Source organism: Desmodus rotundus, chromosome X (genome assembly GCF_022682495.2).
Source record: "Desmodus rotundus isolate HL8 chromosome X, HLdesRot8A.1, whole genome shotgun sequence".
NCBI lineage: Eukaryota > Metazoa > Chordata > Mammalia > Chiroptera > Phyllostomidae > Desmodus > Desmodus rotundus.
In genome coordinates this window covers 79,083,304-79,105,772 of record NC_071400.1, presented here as the reverse complement: position 1 = coordinate 79,105,772, position 22,469 = coordinate 79,083,304, and the positions used below count along the sequence as shown (strand labels likewise).

The window sequence follows — 22,469 nt, the reverse complement described above, 5'->3', positions numbered from 1 at the left end:
TGTCTCCAGGACTGCGCTGGAAGATGAAGACAGGAGACAGAATAGAGCGAGTGAAGAACAAGTTCCAAAAGAGTGGAAGACGGAGAGGTGCCCGAGTCACTGAGGCCCTGGAGGCCCTGCTCTGCCGCCAGCGAAACGTGAAACTGACCACCAATGGGAGGAGAGAGCGGAGATCACTGGAGGAACAAGGTCTAGGAGGAGCTCAGTGGGGCTGTCGGAACTGTCGTCATGTGGTTGCGAAGTCATTCAAACACAGCTTGTGATATAAAATGTAACCAGTGACACCACAAAAGGGCTATGTTTAATGACACAATCACATTAGGGCAATATTCAAATTAGTTCCTCAGAGAAATCATGCTGCTGATTAACTCTAAACAGTGGCACTTGTATTCCAGAAGAACATTTTAAAGTGGCATACAGGGCAGATGCCCAGCACTGAGAGGCCCTGACATCCAGGCTGGCATGGAACTCGGAAAGTGTCATTGCCGCTGGCAACCCTGGGCCCCCCTCCAGCACCCCCGCCATTATGGCCTAGCCGTGACCCCGACCCCCAAGTCCCGCCCCGGTACCGGATGCTCCCTCCCGCGTCCCTCAACACTATTGAGTGGGTCGCTTCTTCCGGTCCCTCCTCAGAGCCAACCGCAGCACCTGAGGGCTGACACGTGATCACGCCTGCGTTGGCCCCGCTACCGGACATTCCTGGGTCCCGCAGCCTCCACAGCCCTCCCTCCCACAGACCATCCAGCAGTCCCGGCTTCTGTGCCGCCATTCTCTTGGTGCCCCGCGACTGTGCCTGAAGACACGGAGATGCTGCCCGGGCGCTCGTTTGTGCGCCAGAACTACGACCCTGAGTGTGAGGCCGCCGTCAACGACCACATCAGCGTCCACTTCCACGCCTGCTACGTGTACTCGTCCATCGCCTTCTACTTTGACCGTGAAGACGTGGCCCTGAAGCACTTCAGCCAGTTCTTCCTGCAGAGGTCCAACAAGGAGAAGGAGCGTGCAGAGAGGCTGATGCGGCTGCAGAACCTGCGCGGGGGCCGAATCCGCCTGCGGGACATCAGCAGTCCTCCCTGGGATGAATGGGACAGCGGCCTGAGGGCCATGAACTGCGCCTTGCACCTGGCCAAGAAAGTGAACGAGAGCCTGCTGCACCTGCACCTGCTGGCCACCGAGAAGGGGGACGGCCACCTGTGCCATTTCCTGGAGAGTCACTACCTGCAGCAACAGGTGATGTTCATCAAAGAGTTGGGGGACCACGTCACCCAGCTGCGCCAGATGGGCGCTCCGGAATCCGGCCTGGCAGAGTACCTGTTGGACAAGCTCACCCTGGGCGACCGCAAGAAGGACTGAGCCTGGACTGCCTTCCCGATAGGCACGGGGTGAGTTCCCCTGGTCACCGTGCTGAGCGTGCCTATTGCCACGTTGGCCTTGCAAACCGTTCACTTTCTGTGTTCCAGTTTTAGCATTTCTTCCAATAAAGTTATTGGTTCCTAAAAACATAAAGGTGTTTCATCGATTCGTGTGTGTAAAACCCGAATCTTCTAAGTAGGAAAACAGGTATGTAGGAGCCTCTCTTTCCAACCAGGAACCATCACTTGCAGGTCAGGATCTCCATGGATGGGAGGGGATATTCCCTGGGACCACGGATTGAGGGAGCAAGTGCTCTTTGGCATCTGGATGCAGGGAACCGCTATTTCGTGGGGCCCAGGATGAAGGGAAAGCTATTCCCTGGAACACAGGATGGAGGGAGGGAGGGTATTCCCCACTGCACTGATTGGAGTGGTGTTTCCTGGGCCCTGAATGGACGGCTGAGGTATTCCGTGGAACCCTGGATGGAGGCAGGGAGTATTCCCTGTATCCTGTATTGGGAGAGGGGTTATTCCCTAGACCTTGAATGGAGGGAACAGGTATGTCCTGGACCCTGGAAGAAGGTAGGTAGTATTGCCCAAACCCTGGATAGAGGGTCTGGGTATTCCCCTGAACCCTAGAGGACGGTGGGGCTCTTCTGTGGGACCCTGGATGGAGGAAGGGGGTGTTCCCTGCACCCAGGATGGATGGAGGGTGTATATTCTGGGCCCTGAATGGAGGGAGCAGTTATTCCTTGGGCACTGAATGCCAAGAGGAGGTATTCTCTGGACCCTGGATGGAGGGAGGGGGTATTTTCTGGATCCTGGATGGAGGGAGAAAGTATTTCCTGGGCCCTTTATGAAGGAGTGAGGGTCTTCCTGGGCCTTGAATGGAGGGAGGAGCATTCCGTGGGACTCAGGATTGAAGAAATATTACCTGGACCCTGGGTGGAGGGAGAGGGTATTCCCTGAATCCTGGAAGAGGCTGGTGCTATTCTGTGGGACACTGGATGGAGGATGGGGGTATTCACTGGACCCTGGGTAGAGGCCCTGGGTGTTCATTGAACCCTGGAGGAACGCGGGGCTATTTTGAGGGACCCTGGATGGAGGGAGGTCATAATATGTCATTCTGGATGAAAGGAGATTATATTCCCTAGAAGCCTGGATGAACAGAGCAGGTGTTCCCTGCAACCTGCATGGAGTGGGAGGGTTTACCTCGGTACCCTGGAAAATGCAGAATTTATCTTCTCCTTGGAAACCATGTGGTATATGGCAGGGGGTGGTCAGCTGGATGGTCTGGGGTAGTCAGGTGCATGGGTGAGGTATGTCCTGGACGCTGGATGGAGGGTAGTGGAATTCCGTGAACCCTGTATGAGGGAAGGGCATTGTGTGGGTCCTAGGATGGAGGGAGACAGTATTCCCTGGGTCCTGAATGGAGAGAGATGATATTCCCTAGACCCTACACGGAGAGAGGGGTTTTCCTTGGCCATGGATGAAGGGATGGCATCTTCCGAGAACTTTGATGGAGGGAGGTGGTATTCCCTGGGACATGAAAGGAAGGAGGAGTTTTCCCTGGACCCTGGATGGAGGTAGGGGTTATTTCCTGGACCCTGGAGGAGGGTGGGGGTATTAACTGAAACCCATATGCAGGAAATGAAAATTCCTGGACTGTGGATGGAGTGAGGGTATATTGGCTGAACCCAGGAGGAGGGTTGGGTGTACCCTGGGAGCCAGGTGGAAGGAGGGGTTAATCCCTGCACCCCGGAAGGAAGGTGGGGATTTTCTCTAGGCCCTGAATGGAGGGAGGAGGTATTCCTTGGACACTGGATCAGGGAGGGCCTATACCCAGGACTCTGGGTGGACAGCCTGGGTATTCACTGAAGTCTAGAAAAGTGTGGGGCTATTTTGAGGGACCCTGGATGGAGGGAGGGCATATTACATAGAACCTGGATGGAGAGGTGTTTACATTCACTAGGCCTTGAATGCACGGAGGAAGTATTTCTTGAATCCTGGATGGAGGGCTGGGATATTCCCAGGACCCCACATGGAAGACAGCGGTGTTTTCTGGGTCCTGAAGGAGGGAGTATGTATTCCCCGGACCCTGAATAGAGAGAGCCGGTGTTCCCTGTCCCCTGGATGGAGTGATAGGGTTTTTCATAGGATCCTGGAAAATGCAGAATTTATCTTCCCCTTAGAAACCATGTGGTATATGGCAGTGGGCGGTGAGGTGGATGGACTGAGGCCCTGGTGAAAACAGATGCATGTTCGTGTTGAAAATACAAAGCTTGGCCCTAAAATTATTGGTATGCTTGCCAATGGAGCCACAATGAAGAGAGTGAGATTGGGCAAGAGTTAGAGGGTTCTTACACTTTCCCTGAAGGTTTTTAGTTCATTAAAGTACATTTCCTACACTATTTTTACCCTCCCCCTGTCTATTTTCCACCTATCATCTATGCTACTTATTCTCTGTACCTTTACCCCCCTCCCCCCCTCCCACTCCCTTATTGACAACCCTCATGTTCTAGTTGTTTGCCTAGTTTGCTCTCGTTTTTGTTTTATGTGTGGCCATTAATAACTGTGAGTTTGCTGTCATTTTTACTGTTCCTACTTTTGATCTTCTTTTTCTTAGGTAACTCCCTTTAACATTTCATATAATAAGGGCTTGGTGATGATGAGCTTCTTTAACTTGACCTTATCTGAGCCAAAGAACTTATAAGTATGACCCATGGACATGAACTATGGGGTGGGGGGGGGGGGAATGTGGGAGGGAGGGGGGTGGGCAGGATGGAGTGGAGTGGGGGGGGAAATGGGACAACTGTAATAGCATAATCAATAAATATATTTAAATTAAAAAAAAAAGTAATGAAATGTTCATGTTTCTTGACAACAACTGGGTAGCAAGATACAAAACCCAGAAGTCATCTTGGCAGAGGACTGATGTGGACCCAGGCCCACAGGGTGCGTGTCTTGTGGCTGTAACAAACAGAACAAATTCACACGGACTACAGAAGTCCTGTGGACAAAAAGGGACGGCATGGCAGCTCTTTAAGTGAGAGACAAGACCTCGACCCCTGCCTGGGCAGGCTTTTATTGATTTTCTGGGTACATTACATGGAGGAAGGTCCTCATTTACTAGGCACAGTTCGCTGTAGGTGATTGCCTTTTGAGAAAACAAAGGTAAGAGTGTGGCTAACTACTTCAAAGAGAAGGAAGTTGCAGATCTAGGAGGAAAGTGGTAGAAATGGTTACATACAATACTTGGGAGTTTTAACACAGATTTTAGGAAGTGACTTTAAAGATTGCAGTAAACATTTGGTGCCTCAATTCAGGGTGAGGGAGTTTTAGCAAAAGGAAGCCTCATAGCAGCCTAGGTACAACACAGGCCTGATTCCCCACAGAAGGACCTATCTGTGCATGGGCCTCCTGTGTGCCCACTCATTCCTCACTGCATTGTCTGAGTCAGGGGCTGGGCTACATTCCCGACGCCACCCGTAACAGTTCCTTGTAGAGTACCACGTTCACAAGCTTACCCTGAGCATCTGCCATGATAGCTGAGCCTTAGGCTCGCTTCCACAGAGACATGGGAATGACTTCCCAAGGTCCCCATGGTGGACATGCATATTATTCTTACAAAACATCCAAATATAGTTTCTTGCTTTGGTTGTCCTCTTTCTTCCATTAGCACAACATGGTACCCCAAACCCCAAATTATCTTCATTGGACTGAATAGTACAAGGTCAAGGCTGAAGGTCAAATTTCTGATGCTGAACATGAAGTAGCGTAAATTACCCTGCACATAATCAGTGACACACTGCTTTATGGAATCTAGAGGGCGGGGAAGTTCTGAAGCTGGAGTCAACTTAAGAGATCTTGTAGCTGGTCCAGGTGAAAGGCAATGGGGCTTGAACTATTGAGGTGACTGAGAGAATGAAGAGATGTGGGCAAATTCCACACAGATTGGATGAGCTGATAAGTTCTGCTTACAGACCAGAGGTGAAGAGTTAGACATGAGGATAAAAACCTAGGTTCTGCAGATTAGAATTGGATACCTGGGTTAAAGGTAGCGCAGTTTATTAATTTACAGAGCTTTGGCCAGGGCATATGTGGGGTAGAAAGGTGGTATTGCCATATTATGTAAAACCTGAGATGCACATTGGATGTCCAAGTGGAACCATCAGGGACATAACTCTGAGGCCCAGAAGCTCTTCATAGACCCAGCGCTCCAGGTTTGTATCGGAGGCTGGGTGTTTGGCACCCGTGGCTTAGCAAGTAGCAACACTTCATACCCACAGAAACAAAACATGTGTTCAGCATAAACTATATTGTCTACCCACTCTAGGCACACTGACATGCTTATCAATTAGGAAAGGTGGGAACACTCCCCAAATCAAAGTTCCCAGATCCCAGGCCCGAGGCCCAACCTCACCTTGAGGCCTTTGTAAACACAGCGGTGTCCGTCCTGCTGTGCTGACTCATTCATGCACAGTGGGTGTTATTTACCCCCAGTGGGCACTGTTCATCCACCCACTGGTAGGATGAGACTGATACCATAATATCTGGGTTTAAGGTGTGAACGTAGCAAGAGAAACTATTACAAACCAGTATATTCCACCAAATTAGACGATCTGGAAGAAAGGAATAAATTTTGGGAAACATACAATCTTCCGAAGCTGAATCAAGAAGAAATTGCAAAGCTGAGCACATGCCTTACAACTGAGGACATCAAAGCAGTCATTAAAGAAAAAAACCCAAAAACAAAAAAAACCTCCCAACGAACAAAAGCCCTGGACTGGATGGCTTCCCAGGTGAATTTTGCGCAACTGTGGCATCTGACCCCTTTCTTTCCCCAAACTACACCCCAAAGACAGTAAATGAGCTTCACACAATTGCAGACCTGCAAAGAAGGGAAACAATAGGACACATCTACCTAGAAGTAAAAACCATTAGTCCCCCAATGTCAGAAATGTCATATTTATTTTGGCCACAAGGAGTGCCCCTTTCCTACCTATAAGCCATGCCACGTAGCCACAAAGGAACCCCACTGAGTAACTCAGCACACTCCAGCCTTCCACTCCTGCAGAAGCCCTACAGTGCAATGGACATCACAACTCCAGATCACATCCGTGCTTATTACGTCTGTTGATCAAAGAAGTCCTTTGTTCCTAACTATGAAGGAACACAGGTTTGCCAAACGTAGGAGGAAGATAAAAGAAAAACAGACCATGAATACACAGAACTACTCCCGGGCAGGGAGAACCCAGATATAACAAAAGAAACAGAAGAGAATTTTACCACAAATTGAAATTCATATTCTGAGAAATGTAAGGGAAGAAAATGGATTTATAAAGTAAAAATGTCTAGTACAAAAGGAATGATAGGACAGATAAAGTTCACGCAAAAGAGACATTTTATTACAAAATTAAAAACATTAAATATCCAGAGGTGAGAACAGACTCTCCCCGCCTCACCCAGGCTGTGATGGAACGCGGTACAGGTCACTGGTGCACGGCCCACTTGCACCCCCCTAACACCCCCTTTGCCCCTCCTCCTCAAGGGATCCTCCTGCAGCCCTCTCTGGAACGCTCGCGAGGATTGGTCACTTTTTCTGTCTTCAGGTCCCACCTTCCATTTTCCGGTTCCATCTCAGAACCAAACGTCACCTGCGTGCTGGCGAACACTTACTTGAGCAGCTTCTGCAGCGCCACTGACTCACCCGGGGACTCTGCAAGCCTGCCCCACAAACTCCAGCTCCCTCTTCCAGGACATCGGCTTTCACGTCCTGACTGCCCACCCGCGCTACCAGACATGGCAACACCATTCACGCCTTGGCAAGTGCGTGAGAATTACCTCCCGGAGTGTGAGGCCGCCATCAACAACCAGGTCACTTTGGAGCTGCACGCCTCCTACAGGTACATGTCCATGGCCTCCTACTTTGAACGGGAAGACGTGGCCTTGAAGCACTTCAGCCTGTTCTTCCTTCGGCAGTCCAACACGGAGAGGGAGCACGCGGAGTATCTGTTGGGGCTGCAGGGCCCGGGTGGAGGCAACCCCCGTCTGCGCAACATCTCCAGACCTGAGGGAGAGAACTGGGGGAGCAGCCTGAGTGTCTTGGAGAGCGCCTTGCACCTGGCCAAGACAGTGCACCAGAGCCTGCTGAATCTGCACCAGCTGGTCACTGAGAAGAATGACCCCCGCGTCTGTAACTTCCAGGAGTGTGACTACCTGCATAAACAAGTGATGTTCATCCAAGAGTTGGGGGACCATATCACCAACCTGCGCAAGCTGGCGGCCCCGGAAGACAGCCTGGCACAGGCCCTCTCTGACAAGCTCACTCTGGGGGACAAGGAGAACTGAGCCGGGACTACCTTCCCCATAGCCACGGGGTGACTTGCGCTGGTCACCGACCGCGCCAAGCATGCCTATTGTGTTATTGCCCTTCAAAAGGTTCAGTTAAGTTTTTATGTTCAAGTATTTTATTACTTCCCAAAGTTATTGGTTGCTAAATAATTAAAGATGTTTCATTGGTTCCTGTGTGGAAAACCGTCTCCTTTTAAGTTTTAAAGTACGTTTGCAGGCGTCTCTTCACTCACCCATGCCCCATCATGTGCAGCTTGGGATCTCCATGGATGGAGGGAGGGAATATCTCGTGGGACCCTGGATGCAAGGAGGTATTCCATGGATTCTAGATGGTGGGAGCAGGTAATTCCTGGACTCTGGACGGAGGGAGGGTCGTTCCTTGGGACCCTGGATGGATGGAGGGGGGAAAGGACTCCATGGGAGTCTGGATGGAGGGAGGAGGTACTCCGTGGGACCCTGGGAAAGGCAGAAGCAATCTTCCCCTTATAAACGATATAGGTACGGGAGGGTGAGGTCAGGTAGGGCCCTGGTGCAGGTGGTTGCATGTGCATGGTAAAAGTATAGTGAAAACAGTATGAAAATCATCATGCTGGTTGCCTCTAAGGAAGTAGTGAAGAATGGTGTTGGGCAGTGGTTAAAATAAAGGCATCTTCGGCTTCACCTGAAATGTTTATGTTCATTAAATCATGCAAAAACTAATAGTTAAGTGTGTGTAGCAAGATGGGGATCTTGGAAGTCGTAAGGGTAGAGTATCCTTGATAAGCTAACACTGGGCAAAAGTGATAATGGGAGGGGAGCCTTAGGCTGACTTCCCCAGAGGCAGAGGGGTGACTTCCCGTAGTCACCAATGCCTGGTTTGCACATTGCAGTTGGAAAACAGCTATGTATGTATGTTTTCTTTCATTTGATTTATATATATATACAGATATATTTATGTATATTTTCAGCACTACAGTTCATTTTAAATCTCCAGACTAGATTCTGAATATGTTTGCTTAGGAAGATCCCCTTCATTGAAAACCAGTTGAGTGACTGCATTATTGGATATGATATAGCTGCATTCCAGACCTTTCCTGAGCCTGGTTGTATATCTGCCCTTAGGTTTCAAGTATCCAATTCTAATTTAGTATTTGTTACTTGCTACAAAGAGCCTACGCTAATATGTATTCTTATTATCACCACAATTTTGTCAGGCTATGCTGTAACTATTTACAGTAAATACCTATTCCAGAGTAGTAAATGATGTTTTCCTCTTCATCCCTCCTACAGATTCCTCTGTAAAGAAAACATAAAGATGAAAGTGGGTAAGGGATAAAAAAAATGACTGAATGGAAATAGAGACTAATGAAGGCTGCCACCACAGGCCTCCCTTCTCACCTGAAAGTGTTTTCATCTTAACTGGCAGGTCTTTAATTTTTAGACCAGCCTTTCCAAGACTGTGTTCAGTATCAGCCAGGACCACAAAATATTATCAGGTGTTCAGTATAAAATGAATTCATACACACACACGCACACGCACATTGGTATTAATCAAATTAGCGGGATTTTTGGTTTAGCTTTTCAGTTATTGTTTTGGAATTTTATGTCTTTGATGTAAAAAAATATACATTGTAAATTTATAACCCGGGGATAAAATATTCAGCATTTCCACAATGTTCTAATCATGGGATCCTTTTTCTACCAAATTTCACAGAACAGTATTGCAAAAAAGGTAGCTTTGGAATCAATGTTAAAAGATATCATGTCTTGTTCCACAAGCACATGCGTGTAGCTACACCTCAGTCATTTTCGTGAAGAAGGCATTATGAGAAACTGGAATGTTGGCTGTGAAGGTTCCAGCACGATACATTTGGGGACAATAAATGTAATGCAGGGCCCTCTCCATGACAGTGGGTAGCTATCACACATACCCATTGTGTTCCCTGATGGATAACTCCTGACATGGTATTTTTCCCATCATATTCTAATTTTCATTTCTAAATGAATGGCTTTCTGGGAATGATAACAATGATATTTTTTCAGTACTTAAAGCAAAGAGAGAAAGGCTAAGTCGTTTACATTTTTCACCTGCCGCTTTACCTATGTATTAATCTCACCAACAGCAGAATTCTTCACTTTCATTTTCCAGACTAGATTGCTGAATTTTGGTCAGTTACACACCTTTGGGTCAAAAGCAATTTGTGCCTGCATTTTTGGGGGAAAAAATGCAGAAGTTCTTCAAAATCCAGACATGTTTTAAAAATTAAAATAAAAAAGTTTCATAATAGATATTCACTAGAAAAGTTTTAAGCAGTACACTAGGACATCCTCGGATATCTCAGCTTCACACAGCACCTTCTTGAATAAAATTCCAGAAATATTATATATATTTATATTTTCCCCCTCACAAATTAAATTATTGTACATACTGCTCTGAATTTTCTTTTTTCTCAGCACTTCATTTGGAGGGATTCAGAAACTTAGCTATGGGAAAAAAGAACAAGGCATATATGCTATAAAGCATTTTATTAATAAAAGCCAGGATTGTTAATAAATATATCTTTGATTATATATCAACTGTAATTGAAAAATTAAAATAAGTTTGAAGAATATGAGAAAATATAATTGGGTAAATGCTTCAATTAAAGATTCAATGAGATCATAAAAAATAAATACACAATAAACAATGTATTTCACGTTCAGCCTCTTACACTTCATCTTTTTCCTCCAATGGAGATCATCGATATTATCACCTATATAATTATTCGGTTTTGGGTGAGTACCCGATTGCAGTGCATTTCTCTGTGAGTTCAATAGAGGACCCGTCAAGTTTCTGTCCAGACCTCAAGTACAAGATGCAATTCCATAAATTGAAACTGCACTAATCCCAAACAGTAGTTGGTGTGGGGCAATATCTAAAGGTGAACTCTTGCAGATGTTGTAATTTAAATATGTTCCCATAACTACTGTCAGGTATCAATTCTCGTGACACCTCCAATGAATTTGATAAAATACCTACTGTATTCCCAGGCAAATATCAACATAATACAACACTATTACTTTCTCAATATGCAAAATATTCTATATGATACTAGGAAATCACAAAATGATTAAACTTCTCAACAACAACAGTACCGGAGTCTGATCCATCTTATGAACCATGACTTTTATTTGTCTATTCCTTGGACAAATTCGATTCAACAGGAATTTATTCTTTTTGTAAACAACAGAAATGCTTTTCATTATACTTGAAATTCAATATTACATTAGTTTCAGGTATACAGCATAGCAGTTGGACATTTATATAATGTAGGAAGTCTAATACTCACCTGACACCGTGCATAATTATTACAATAACGTTGACTATACTCCCTACGGTGTGCTTTACATCCCCATCACTATTTTCTAACTACCAATTTGTGCTTCTTAATTCCTTCACTTTTTTCACCCAGCCTCCCAAACTCCAACCATCTGACAATTAGTTTGACCTCTGTGAGTTTGTTTTTGTTTTGTTTGTTCGTGCATTTTGTTTTTTACATTCCACATATAAATGAAATCATATGGTATTTGTCTTTCTCTGTTTGACATAGTTCACTCAGCGTAATACCCTCTAGGTGCATCCATTCTGTTCACATGATAAGATTTCATTCTTTATTATGGCCGAGTAATATTCCACAGTGTATAGGACCTCTTCTTTAAAAAGCCACATCTTTGGCTTTTGTAAATAATGTTGCAATTAACATAGGAGTGCGTAAGTCTTTTTGAATTAATGTTTTGGATGTCTTTGGGTAAATACCTAGAAATGGGACTGACTGATGGGTCATATAGTAGTCCTATTTTTTAATTTTTTGAGGACCTCATACTGTTTTCCGTGGCATGCACCAATTGAAATTCCACCCACAAGGCATGAGGAGGGTTCCTTTTTATCGGCATCCTTGCAAACACTTGTTTGTAGTTTTATTAAAAGCCATTCAGATTTTGTAGTGTATTTTCCCATTACCATTGATGCCCCTTTTACACACCTCGCCCCTGCAGTAACCACACTCTTCTCTGCGTCCATGAGTCTTTTCCCTTTTTGCTCAAACCCTCCACCCCCTAACTACCCCCCCCAAAGCTGTTAGCCTCCTCTCTACCACTGAGTCTGCCTCTATTTTGCTTGTTAGTTCAGTTTATTCATTAGATTCCCCATGTGAGTGAAATCATATTTGTCTTTCTCAGACTGGGTCATTTCACTTAGTATAATGTTCTCCAGGTCCATTCATGCTGTCACAAAGTGTAAAATTTTCTTCCTTTTTTACAGCCAAGTAGTATTCCATTGTGTAAATGTCCCATAGTTGTTTTATCCACTCATCTCCTGATGGACACTTGGGCTGCTTCCATAGCCTGGCCATTGTAACGCCGCAATGAACATAGGGGTGCTTATGTTCTTTCGAATTAAGGTTTCTAGTTTCTTCATATAAATTCCCAGAAGTGGGATTGTTGGGTCAGAAAGCAGCTCCATTTCCAATTTTTTGAGCTATCTCTATAGTGCTTTCCACAGTGGCTGCACCAGTCTGCATTCCCACCAACAGCGCGCTAGGGTTCCCTTTTCTCCACATCCTCGCCAGCACTTGTTTGTTGATCTATTCTTGATGGCCGTTCTGATCATTGTGAGGTGATATTTCATTGTAGTTTTAATTTGCATTTCTCTGACGGTTAGTGACATTGAGCATCTTGTCATGTGTCTATTGGCCATCTGTATGCCCTCTTTGGAGAAGTGTCTATTCAGGTCCTTTGCCCATTTTTAAAGAAACATACAATCCTTTCTTTTGTTTCTATGGTGTCACGTTACTTGATGTGCAGGTATTAAACCAACCTTACATTCCAGGAACAAATACCACTTGATCGTAGTGTATGATCTTTTTAATGTAGTGCTAAATTCTGTTTGTTCATATTTTTTCAGGACTTTTGCATATATTTTCATCAGTGATATTGGACTATAATTTTCTTTCTTTGTAGTGTCTATCTGGTTTTGGAATCAGGGTGATGGTAGCCTCATAGAATGAGCTTGGGAGCCTTCCCTCCTATGCAACTTTTTGGAATTATACAAGAAGGATACATGTTAATGTTTTGAATATTTGGTAAAATTCATTTGTCAAGCCTCTGCTCCAGGACTTTTGTCTGTGGGGAGTTTTTTAATAACTGACTGGATTTTGTTAGGAGTTATCGTTCACTTTAGGTTTACTGTTTCTGCTTGATTCAGTCTTGAAACTTGTATATTTCTAGGAATTTATTTCTTCTAGGTTGTTCAGTTTGTCAGCATATAATTGTTCACAGTATTTTCTTATATTCCTCTGCATTTCTGTGCTGTCAGGTGTCATTCCTCCTCTTTCACTTCTGATTTTATTAGGATCCTCTCTTTTTTTCTTGATGAATCTGGTTAAAGGTCTATCAGTTTTATGTATCTACTCAAAGAACCAGCTCTTGATTTCATTGATCATTTCTATTGTAGTTGTAGACTCTATTTCATTTATTTTTGCTCTGATATTTATTATTTCATTTCTTCCTGTCACTTTGGGCTTTGTTTCTCCTTCTCTTCTTATTTCCTTTAGGTGTAAATTTAGATTGTTTGAGATCTTTCATTCATCTTTAGGTAGGCCTGTGTTGCTATGATTTCCCTCCCAGAACAGCTTTGTTTGTGTTCCATAGATTTGGGGTCATTGTGTTTTCACCTCATTTATCTCCAGGGATCTATTGATTTCCTCCTTGATCTCTTCATTAAGCCATTCATTGTTTAGTAGCATGTTATTTAGCCTCCATGTGTTTGTGTGGTTTTTAGTTTTCTCCTTGTAATTGATTTCTAATTTTATAACATCGTGATCAAATAAGATGCTTGTTATGATTTTAATCTTCTGAAATGTATTGAGACTTGTTTTGTGTCCTAACACGTGTTATGTCCTGTAAAATGTTCCATGTACACTCAAAAAGAATGTACATTCTGCTGCTTTTCGGGGTGATGTCCTAATGATATCAGTGAAGTCAATGTGCTCCTATGTACCTTTAAAGACAATTACTGGGTTGGCGAAAAAGCTCATTTAGTTTTTATGTATACAGTGTCTCTAGTAGTGCTTAGTTATCTTTAAATTCATTTGAAACAATGTTGTTAGACTGTATTGTGACAGTTGTCATAAGAGCATGCATGAAAAAACCAAAATTGGTGAATTTTTGTGCAGCCATTTTAATACTGAAGGTGGAAGAGGATATGCAACCTTTTTTGGCATATTATGCTTCATTACTTCAAGAAAGATAAAAATGCAACTGAAACATGAAAAAACCAGTTTTGCAGTGCATGGAGAAGGCTATGGCCAATCAAATGTGTCAAAAGTGGTTTGTGACATTTCTTGGTACTATTGACATTTTGGCCATATAATTCTTTCCTATGGGGCTGTCTTATGCATTGGAAGATATTTACTAGGACCCCTGGCCTCTACTCACTAGAAGCCGATAGCAGGATATAGCCAACATATAGAAAATGTCCAAATAAACAAAGTTATTAGTGAAAATGGAAAATGTGTCTTTTATTTTATGGAAAAAACTGAATAGATTTTTCAGCCAACCCAGTATTCCCTTGTTGATTAGTTATCTGAATGATATTTTCACTGATGTCAACAGGGTATTGACATCCCCTGTTATTACTATACTACTTTTGATGTCCATTTTTATGTCTGTCAGTGTTTTTATTGTATATTTATATGCTTCTACACTGGGTGCATAAATGCCTACAAGGGTTGTATCTTGTGTTGGATGGATCCCTTTATCTTATGTGATATCTTTTTGTACCTTTCATTATAGCCTTTTTTTAAAAGTCTGTCTTGTATGACATAAGCTTTGCTACCGCAGTTTTTGTTTTTCATCCTCATTTTCATGAAATGTCTTTTTGTATCCCTTTACTTTCAGTCTGTATGTATTTTGATGTAAATTGGGTATCTTGTAGGTAGCACATATATATGACTCTTGGTTTCTTATCCATTCAGCCACCTTATGTCTTTTGATTGGAGCATTTAATCCATTTACATTTAAAGTAATTATTGGTAGGTATGTAGTTATTGCCATTTTGCTATTCATATTTTTTCATTTTTTTCTTCTTGTATTTGAAGTAGTCCCTTTAACATTCTTGTAGTAGTGGTTGGTGGTGATTAACTTCTTTAGCTTTTTCTTGTCTAGGAAGCTCTTTATGTCTTCTTTGATTCTAAATGATAGCCTAATCTTGGTTGTAGGTTATTCCTTTTCATCATTTTGAAAATGTTGTGCCGATCCCTTCTGGCCTGCAAAGTTTCTGGTGAGAAATCAGCTGATGGTCTATGGGAGCCCCCTTGTAGGTAACTAACTGCTTTTCTCTTGCTGCTTTTAAGCATGTTTCTTTGTCTTTAACATTCGGGATTTTAATAATGCTGTGTCTCTGTGTCACCCTCATTGAGCTCATTTGGTCAGGGCTCTTTGCATTTCCTGGATTTACATGTCTATTTGTTTCACCAGGTTATGGGAGTTTTCTCTCTTTATTTCTTCAAATAGGTTTTCAACTACCTTGCTGTCTCTGTTCTCCTTCTGGTACCATTATGATGTGAATGTTGTTAAACTTGATGTTTTCCCAGAGGTCCCTTAACCTATCCTCATTTAATTTTTTTTTCTTTTTGCTGTTCTGTTTGGATGGTTCCTAATACGTGGTCTTCCAAATTGCTGATTCGATTCTCTGCTTCATTTAAACTTATGTTGATTCTCTCTAAAGTACTGTTCATTTCAGTCATTTCTGACTGGTTATTTTTCATGGTTTCTATGTCTGTAATTTCTCACTGAGTTAAGCTGTTCTTCCCCTAAATTCATTGAGCAGCTTTATAACCAGTGTTTTGAACTCTGTATCTGTAGATTGCTTGCCTCAATTTGGATTAGTTCTTTTTCTGGAGTTGTGTTTTATTCCTTTATTTGGCACTTCTTTGTCTCCTCATTGTGGCAACCTGCCTGTGTTTTTTCTATGTAGGCAGATCTCCTATATTTCCCAGTCTTGGCCGGTGGCATTATGTTGTAGGTTTCCTGTACAGCCCAATGGCACATTCTTCCTGGTCACCTGAGTTGGGCCCTTCAGGGATGTCCCTTGTGTGGGTTTTCTGTGCCTTCCTATTATAGTTGAGCCTTGATTGCTGTTGGCACATTAGTGGATGGGACTGACCCTCAGGCTGACTGGATGTGGAGACTGGCCATGATTATACCTGATGTGATTGTGTGTGGGTGGACTACACAGAACAGGATACGTTTTAGTGGTGCCTGCCAATGCCACCCTTTGGGTGTGTTGTTTGAGAAGCTGTGGGTGGTGCTCTGGTGTGGTTGAAACAGGCCCCAGGCAGTGTTGGTTCTGGGGCCTCTTGGGAGGGTCTCTGGTGCAGGCTCACGTCAGCAGCTATTCCTAGCCAGGGGCCAGCTGGTAGGAGCTACAAAGTGATCTGCATCAGGAAATGCCTGTGTTCGAGTTAGAGGCGCCCGTGAGTGGTTGTGCTGTGAAACAGTGCTCGCTGTCACTAGTGCCAGGCTTGGGGCCATTTGCCAAGGTACAGGACACACTGAACACGCATTCATTCTTAATAAGTGAGTTTGTGCTGGGGAATGAAAGTTAAAAATGACATGGACTTGGTCTAGTTTAACCAAATATATTAGCATTTTGCCAATTTCCTAAAAGTAAAATACAAAACCAATATGAGATTATTTTACTAACCAGTTAAATTAAGAGTATAGATAGGCAGTGTTTTCATTTATTACTCTCCACTTTATAAAAAGGTATGCTACATAGTCATTCAACACACTTTCACCCATTTTTACACTTTCAGTGGAAATGCAGCCTATTTTAATAAGGTACGTGGAGGAATGTAGGCCAGCTTTTCTTTTGCTCAGAATAGTGGCCTCTAAACTAATCTAAAGCATCATGATAACGACAATCATCTGAATAAATTATGCTGTCAAAATAGTGTATTAAAGAACTTCCTCTTCCAGATAGTGAACGTCTTTACCTGAGGGGAAGAAAGAATTTGAAGAAGAGCAATAATACAACATAATTATCAAATTAAATTTTAGCAAATGAGGTTACTCATTTGTTTACATATTGTATGCTGTATTTGCATGAAAACAGAGGAAGCACTTGAAGGTATGTTTTACTAGTATGAATCACACAAGAGTCTTCTGAGGGACTAGTTTGGAAACATGTTTTCAAAACTAGAAAATGTTACTTACATTGTGATTTGAGTATGTAAGAAATCTATAGATAAAGGTAATCTAAAAAAAAAACTAGGGCAACCTGAATGGCAATTCTCTATTTAAGAAAGAAATACATGTACTTATTGAAAGCTTTTACAGCATCACTACTTGCATCCATTAATAAAAATAGCTTATAATTATTGAGAGCTCACTATGTATTATACATCAGATTAAGACATTTACATGAATTATTTCATATCCTCCTCACAATAACACCAAAGACAGTACTATTGTTACCACCATTTCAAGATGATAACAGCGAATGTAGATATTCATGAACTCCCTAATGTCCCACAGCTTAATGAATGGCTGAACTTAAATTTAAACACATGCAGTGTAACTTAAGGGCCTGAGAATGTAACCGTTAGTCTATATGGTAATGAAGAAGTTTACCATACATGAGAAGTTTACAAGCGCAGTGAGTTATTATAATGTGACAAAGTCTGCTGCAAGATGTTAGTAGGGAAGAGATCCTAAAAGCCTGGTTTAACAGGAAATCTCAATCCAGTGGCACACATCCATAACACGTTCAATCATTTAAGTAACACTACTGCAAGCTGACATGGCCTATGATCTGAAATGTCAAAGAGATTTCTGGAGTTATTCTAAGAAGGGCAGTAAATTTGAGTATAGAGCCTTCTGCTCTGTATTAATGTAATGCACAGGTTCAGAATGGTGAACCCTGGTTCTGACTGGGCAGCAGTCAGCTACATGGATCTTTTGAAGACACTTATTGGACATATGCAATAGAAAGAGAAAGGTGATATGTAAGTAGGAAGGGATTATTTTAAATGGCTTATCAAGTGACTATATTTACCAATTAATATAATGCTTAGTAACAACTTGAAATTACATGAATTAGCATTGATTTTCTCATCCAACATTCTCCGATTAGTAACAAAAAATGATTAGCCTTTTACTATGAGTCTGAACCTCATATTTTGAAAAAAAGCTTTTCAATCCTTTCACTTCTACATTGGCCCACAGTTAAGTCCTAAAAATGGAACACCGTTTTGCTTTATTCCCCCAAAGTTTGCTTTTCTGGTTCTAAAAATCATAGCACAAGTAGAAATGACAGGTTCCAAGTGTCATTGTTAGCCAATTAAGTAGGAGAGAATACAAGTTAAGTACTTTTTCTAAAAATGTACCTAAATCTTTTGTTTCCTGCCAGAGGAAACTAAAGTCTGGGCTTACCTAGGAGGAAAGAGACTGGCAAGCCAGGTGAAACAGGTGAAGGCCTCTAGGGGTCAGTGATGAGGTCACCGACGCTCCACACTGGGGTGCACACAGGGCAGAAGGAATGTGCCTGCAGATCTGTGCTGGAAGATGAAGACAGGAGACAGAATAAAGCGAGTGAAGAACAAGTTCCAAAAGAGTGGAAGATGGAGAGGTGCTCAGGTCACTGAGGCCCTGGAGGCCCTGCTCTGCCGCCAGCGAAACGTGAAACTGACCACCAATGGGAGGAGAGAGCGGAGATCACTGGAGGAACAAGGTCTAGGAGCTCAGTGGGGGTGTCGGAACTGTTGTCATGTGGATGCGAAGTCATTCAAACAAAGCTTGTGATATAAAATGTAACCAGTGACACCACAAAAGGGCTATGTTTAGTGACACAATCACATTAGGGCAATATTCAAATAAGCTGCGCAAGAAATCATGCAGATGATTAACCAAAACAGTTGCACTCGTATTCCAGAAAAACATTTTAAAATGACATACAGGACAGATGCCCAGCACTGAGAGGCCCTGTCAGCCAGGTTGGCATGAAACTCGGAAAGTGTCATTGCCGCTGTCCCCCTTATGCCCCCCTCAAGCACCCCCGCCATCATGGCCGTTCTGTGACCCTGACCGCAAGTCCCGCCCCCGTACCGGATGCTCCCTCCCACGTCCCTCAACACTATTGAGTGGGTCGCTTCTTCCGGTCCCTCCTCAGAGCCAACCGCAGCACCTGAGGGCTGACACGTGATCGCTCCTGTGTTCGCGTCACTGCCGGACATTCCAGAGCTGCGCAGTCTCCACAGCCCTCCCGCCACAGACCACCCGGCAGTCCCGGCTTCTGCACCGCCTTCATCTTTGTGCCCCGCGCCTGTGCCTGAAGACATGGAGATGCTGCCCGGGCGCTCGTTTGTGCGCCAGAACTACGACCCTGAGTGTGATGCCGCCATCAACCACCACATCAGCGTCCACTTCCATGCCTCCTACGTGTACTCGTCCATCGCCTTCTACTTTGACCGTGAAGACATGGCCCTGAAGCACTTCAGCCAGTTCTTCCTGCAGAGGTCCAACAAGGAGAAGGAGCACGCGGAGAGGCTGATGCGGCTGCAGAACCTGCGCGGGGTCCGAATCTGCCTGCAGGACGTCAGCAGTCCTCCCTGGGATGAATGGGACAGCGGCCTGAGGGCCATGAACTGCGCCTTGCACCTGGCCAAGAAAGTGAACCAGAGCCTGCTGCACCTGCACCTGCTGGCCACCGAGAAGGGGGACGGCCACCTGTGCCATTTCCTGCAGAGTCACTACCTGCAGCAACAGGTGATGTTCATCAAAGAGTTGGAGGACCACGTCACCCAGCTGCGCCAGATGGGCGCTCCGGAATCCAGCCTGGCAGAGTACCTGTTTGACAAGCTCACCCTGGACGACAGCAAGAAGGACTGAGCCTGGACTGCCTTCCCGATAGCCACGGGGTGAGTTCCCCTGGTCACCGTGCTGAGCGTGCCTGTTGCCATGTTGGCCTTGCAAACCGTTCACTTTCTGTGTTCCAGTTTTAGCATTTCTTCCAATAAAGTTATTGGTTCCTAAAAACATAAAGGTGTTTCATCGATTCGTGTGTGTAAAACCCGAATCTTCTAAGTAGGAAAACAGGTATGTAGGAGCCTTTCTTTCCAACCAGGCCCCATCACTTGCAGGTCATGTTCTCTATGGATGGGAGGGGATATTCCCTGGGACCATGGATTGAGGGAGCAAGTGTTCTTTGGCATCTGGATGCAGGGAATAGGCGCTCTGTGGGACTCAGGATGAAGGGAAGGGTTATCCCTGGGACCATGGAGGGAGGGAGGAGTTCTTCCTAGGAACATGGATGGAAAGAGTGGGTATTCCCTGATCCCTGGAGGTAGGTTAGGCTATTCTGTGGGATACTACATGGAGAGAGGGGGTGTTCTGGGACCCTGGATTGAAGGAGAAAGTATTTCCTGGGCCTTGAATAGAGAGAGGAGGTATGTGGTGGACCCTGGATGGAGGGCGGGGCTATTCCTGGGACCATGGATGGAGGGAGGAGATATGCCCTGGGTCCTGGAGGAGAGTGGGATATTCTGAGGGATAATGGCTGGAGCCAGGGTGTATCCTAGGACACTGGATGAAGGGAGACAGTATTCCCTCGGCCCTGAATGGAGGAAGGAGGCATTTTGTTGACTCTGGATGGAGGGATTGGTTATTCCCTGGACTCTGGATTGAGGGTGATTATATTCATTGGCCCTAAATTGAGGGAGGATGTATTTGCTGGGCCCTGGATGGCGGCAGGGCGTATCCCTGGATGCTGGGTGGAGTGAGGTGGTATTCCCTGAACCCTAGAGGAGGTTGGGTCTATTCTGTTGGACACTGGATGATGGAGGGGCATTCCATGGGTCCCAGGATGGAGTTAGGGAATATTACCTGGACCCTGGATGGACGGAGGTGGTATTCCCTGGGCCCTGAATGGATGGAGAAGGTATTTCCTGGGGCATGGATGGAGGAAGGAGCATTCCCTAGGAACCAGGATGGAGGAAGGGGCTGTAACCTGGATCTTAATGGAAGGTAGAGGTAAACCCTGGCTGAAAGGGGGGAATTGTGTGGGAGCCTGGATGGAGGAGGTACTTCCTGAACCTTGGAGGAGAATGGGCTACACTTTTGAGCCTGGACTGAGGGAGTTTGCATTTCCTGGACCCAGTATGAAGGAAGGGGTAATTCCCTGCACCCTTGATGGAGGGAGAGGTTATTCCCTGAGCTCTGAATGGTGGAAAAGGGCATTCCCTGTACCATGGATGGAGGGAGGGCATAGCCCCTTAAATCTGTAGAAGAGTGGGGCTATTTTGGGGGACACTGGATGGAAGAAGGTGTATCCCTGGCACCCTGGAAAGAACAGCAGTATTCCCTGGACCCTCAATGCACGGTAGGGGTATTCCCTGAAGCCTTTAAAGAAGAAAGGAAATTCTCTGGAGTGTGGATGGGAGGGTATATTCCCTGAACCCTGGAGGAGTGTGGGACATCCCTTGGGACCCAGGTTGGGGATAAAGGATAATCCCTGGGCCCTGGATGGAGGCAGGGGCATTCTTTGGTACCCAGGTGGAAAGGAGGGGTTATTCCCTGTATCCTGGATGGATGGAGGGTATTTCCCCTGGGACCTGAATGGAGGGAGTATGTATTCACTGGACCCTGAATGGACAGGGCAGGTATGCCCTAGACCCTGGATGGAGAGAGAGGGTTTTCCTTGGGACTCTGTAAAATACCGAATTTATCTTCTCTCTTAGAAACCATATGGTATATAGCAGGGGGAGGGAAGGTGATGGACTGGGCCCTGGTGAAAATGGATGCATATCCAGGTCGAAAATGCGAAGCCTGGCCCTGAAATTATTGGTGTGCTTGCCACTGGAGAAACAATAAAGAGAGTGAGATTAGGCAAGAATTAGAGGGTTCGTACATTTTACCTGAAGGTTTTTAGTTTACTAAAGCATGTAAATGTTCATGTTTCTTAACAGTACCTGGGTAGCAAGATGAAGACCCCAGAAGCCATCTTGGCAGAGTACTGATGTGGACCCCGACCCAAGGGGTCCCTGTCTGGTGGCTGCGATGAACAAATTCACATGGACTACAAAGTCCTGTGGAGAAAAAGGGTTGGCATGGCTGCTCTCAAAGTGAGAGAGAGGATCCTGACGCCTGCCTGGGCAGGCTTTTATTGCTTTTCTGGGTACATTACATGGAGGAAGGTACTAATTTACTATGCACAGTTCCCTATAGGTGATTACCTTTTACAGAAAACAAAGGAAAGAATGTTGCTAACTACTTCAAACATAAGGAGGTTCCAGATCAATAGGGAAAGTGGTGAAACTGGTTACACTCCATACTTGGGAGGTTTAAAACAGATTTTCCGAAGTGACTTTAAAAATATGCAGTGACCATTTGCTGCCTCAATTCAGAGTGAGGGAGTTTTAGCAAAAGCAAGCCTCAGAGCAGCCTACGTACAAGGCAGGCCTAATTCCCCACAGCAGAACCTATCTGTGGGCATGACTCCTGTATCCCGATTTGCTCCCTACTGAATTGTCCTACACAGGGGCTGGGCTACATTCCCCATGTCACACGGAATGGTGCCCTATATTACCCCAATTCATTTAGTTATGATAGCTCTAGATCGCAAAAAGCTTGCTACTTGCTGGTCTCTTACATAACGCTGGAGAAATAATTTGCAAATGCGTCGAAGTACACAGAGCATTATTAGAATCAGAAAGCAAGCAGTGGCTCCGAAGACCCACACTCTTAGAT

The 22,469-nt window shown here is 44.7% G+C and overlaps 2 pseudogenes; both read left to right on the top strand.

Annotated features, from left to right (window-relative positions):
* The first annotated feature begins 807 nt into the window (after positions 1 to 807).
* On the top strand, positions 808 to 1,519 carry LOC128779944 (ferritin heavy chain pseudogene; annotated as a pseudogene).
* Positions 1,520 to 18,290: 16,771 nt separating this feature from the next.
* Positions 18,291 to 19,613, top strand: LOC128779943 (ferritin heavy chain pseudogene; annotated as a pseudogene).
* Positions 19,614 to 22,469: the final 2,856 nt, after the last annotated feature.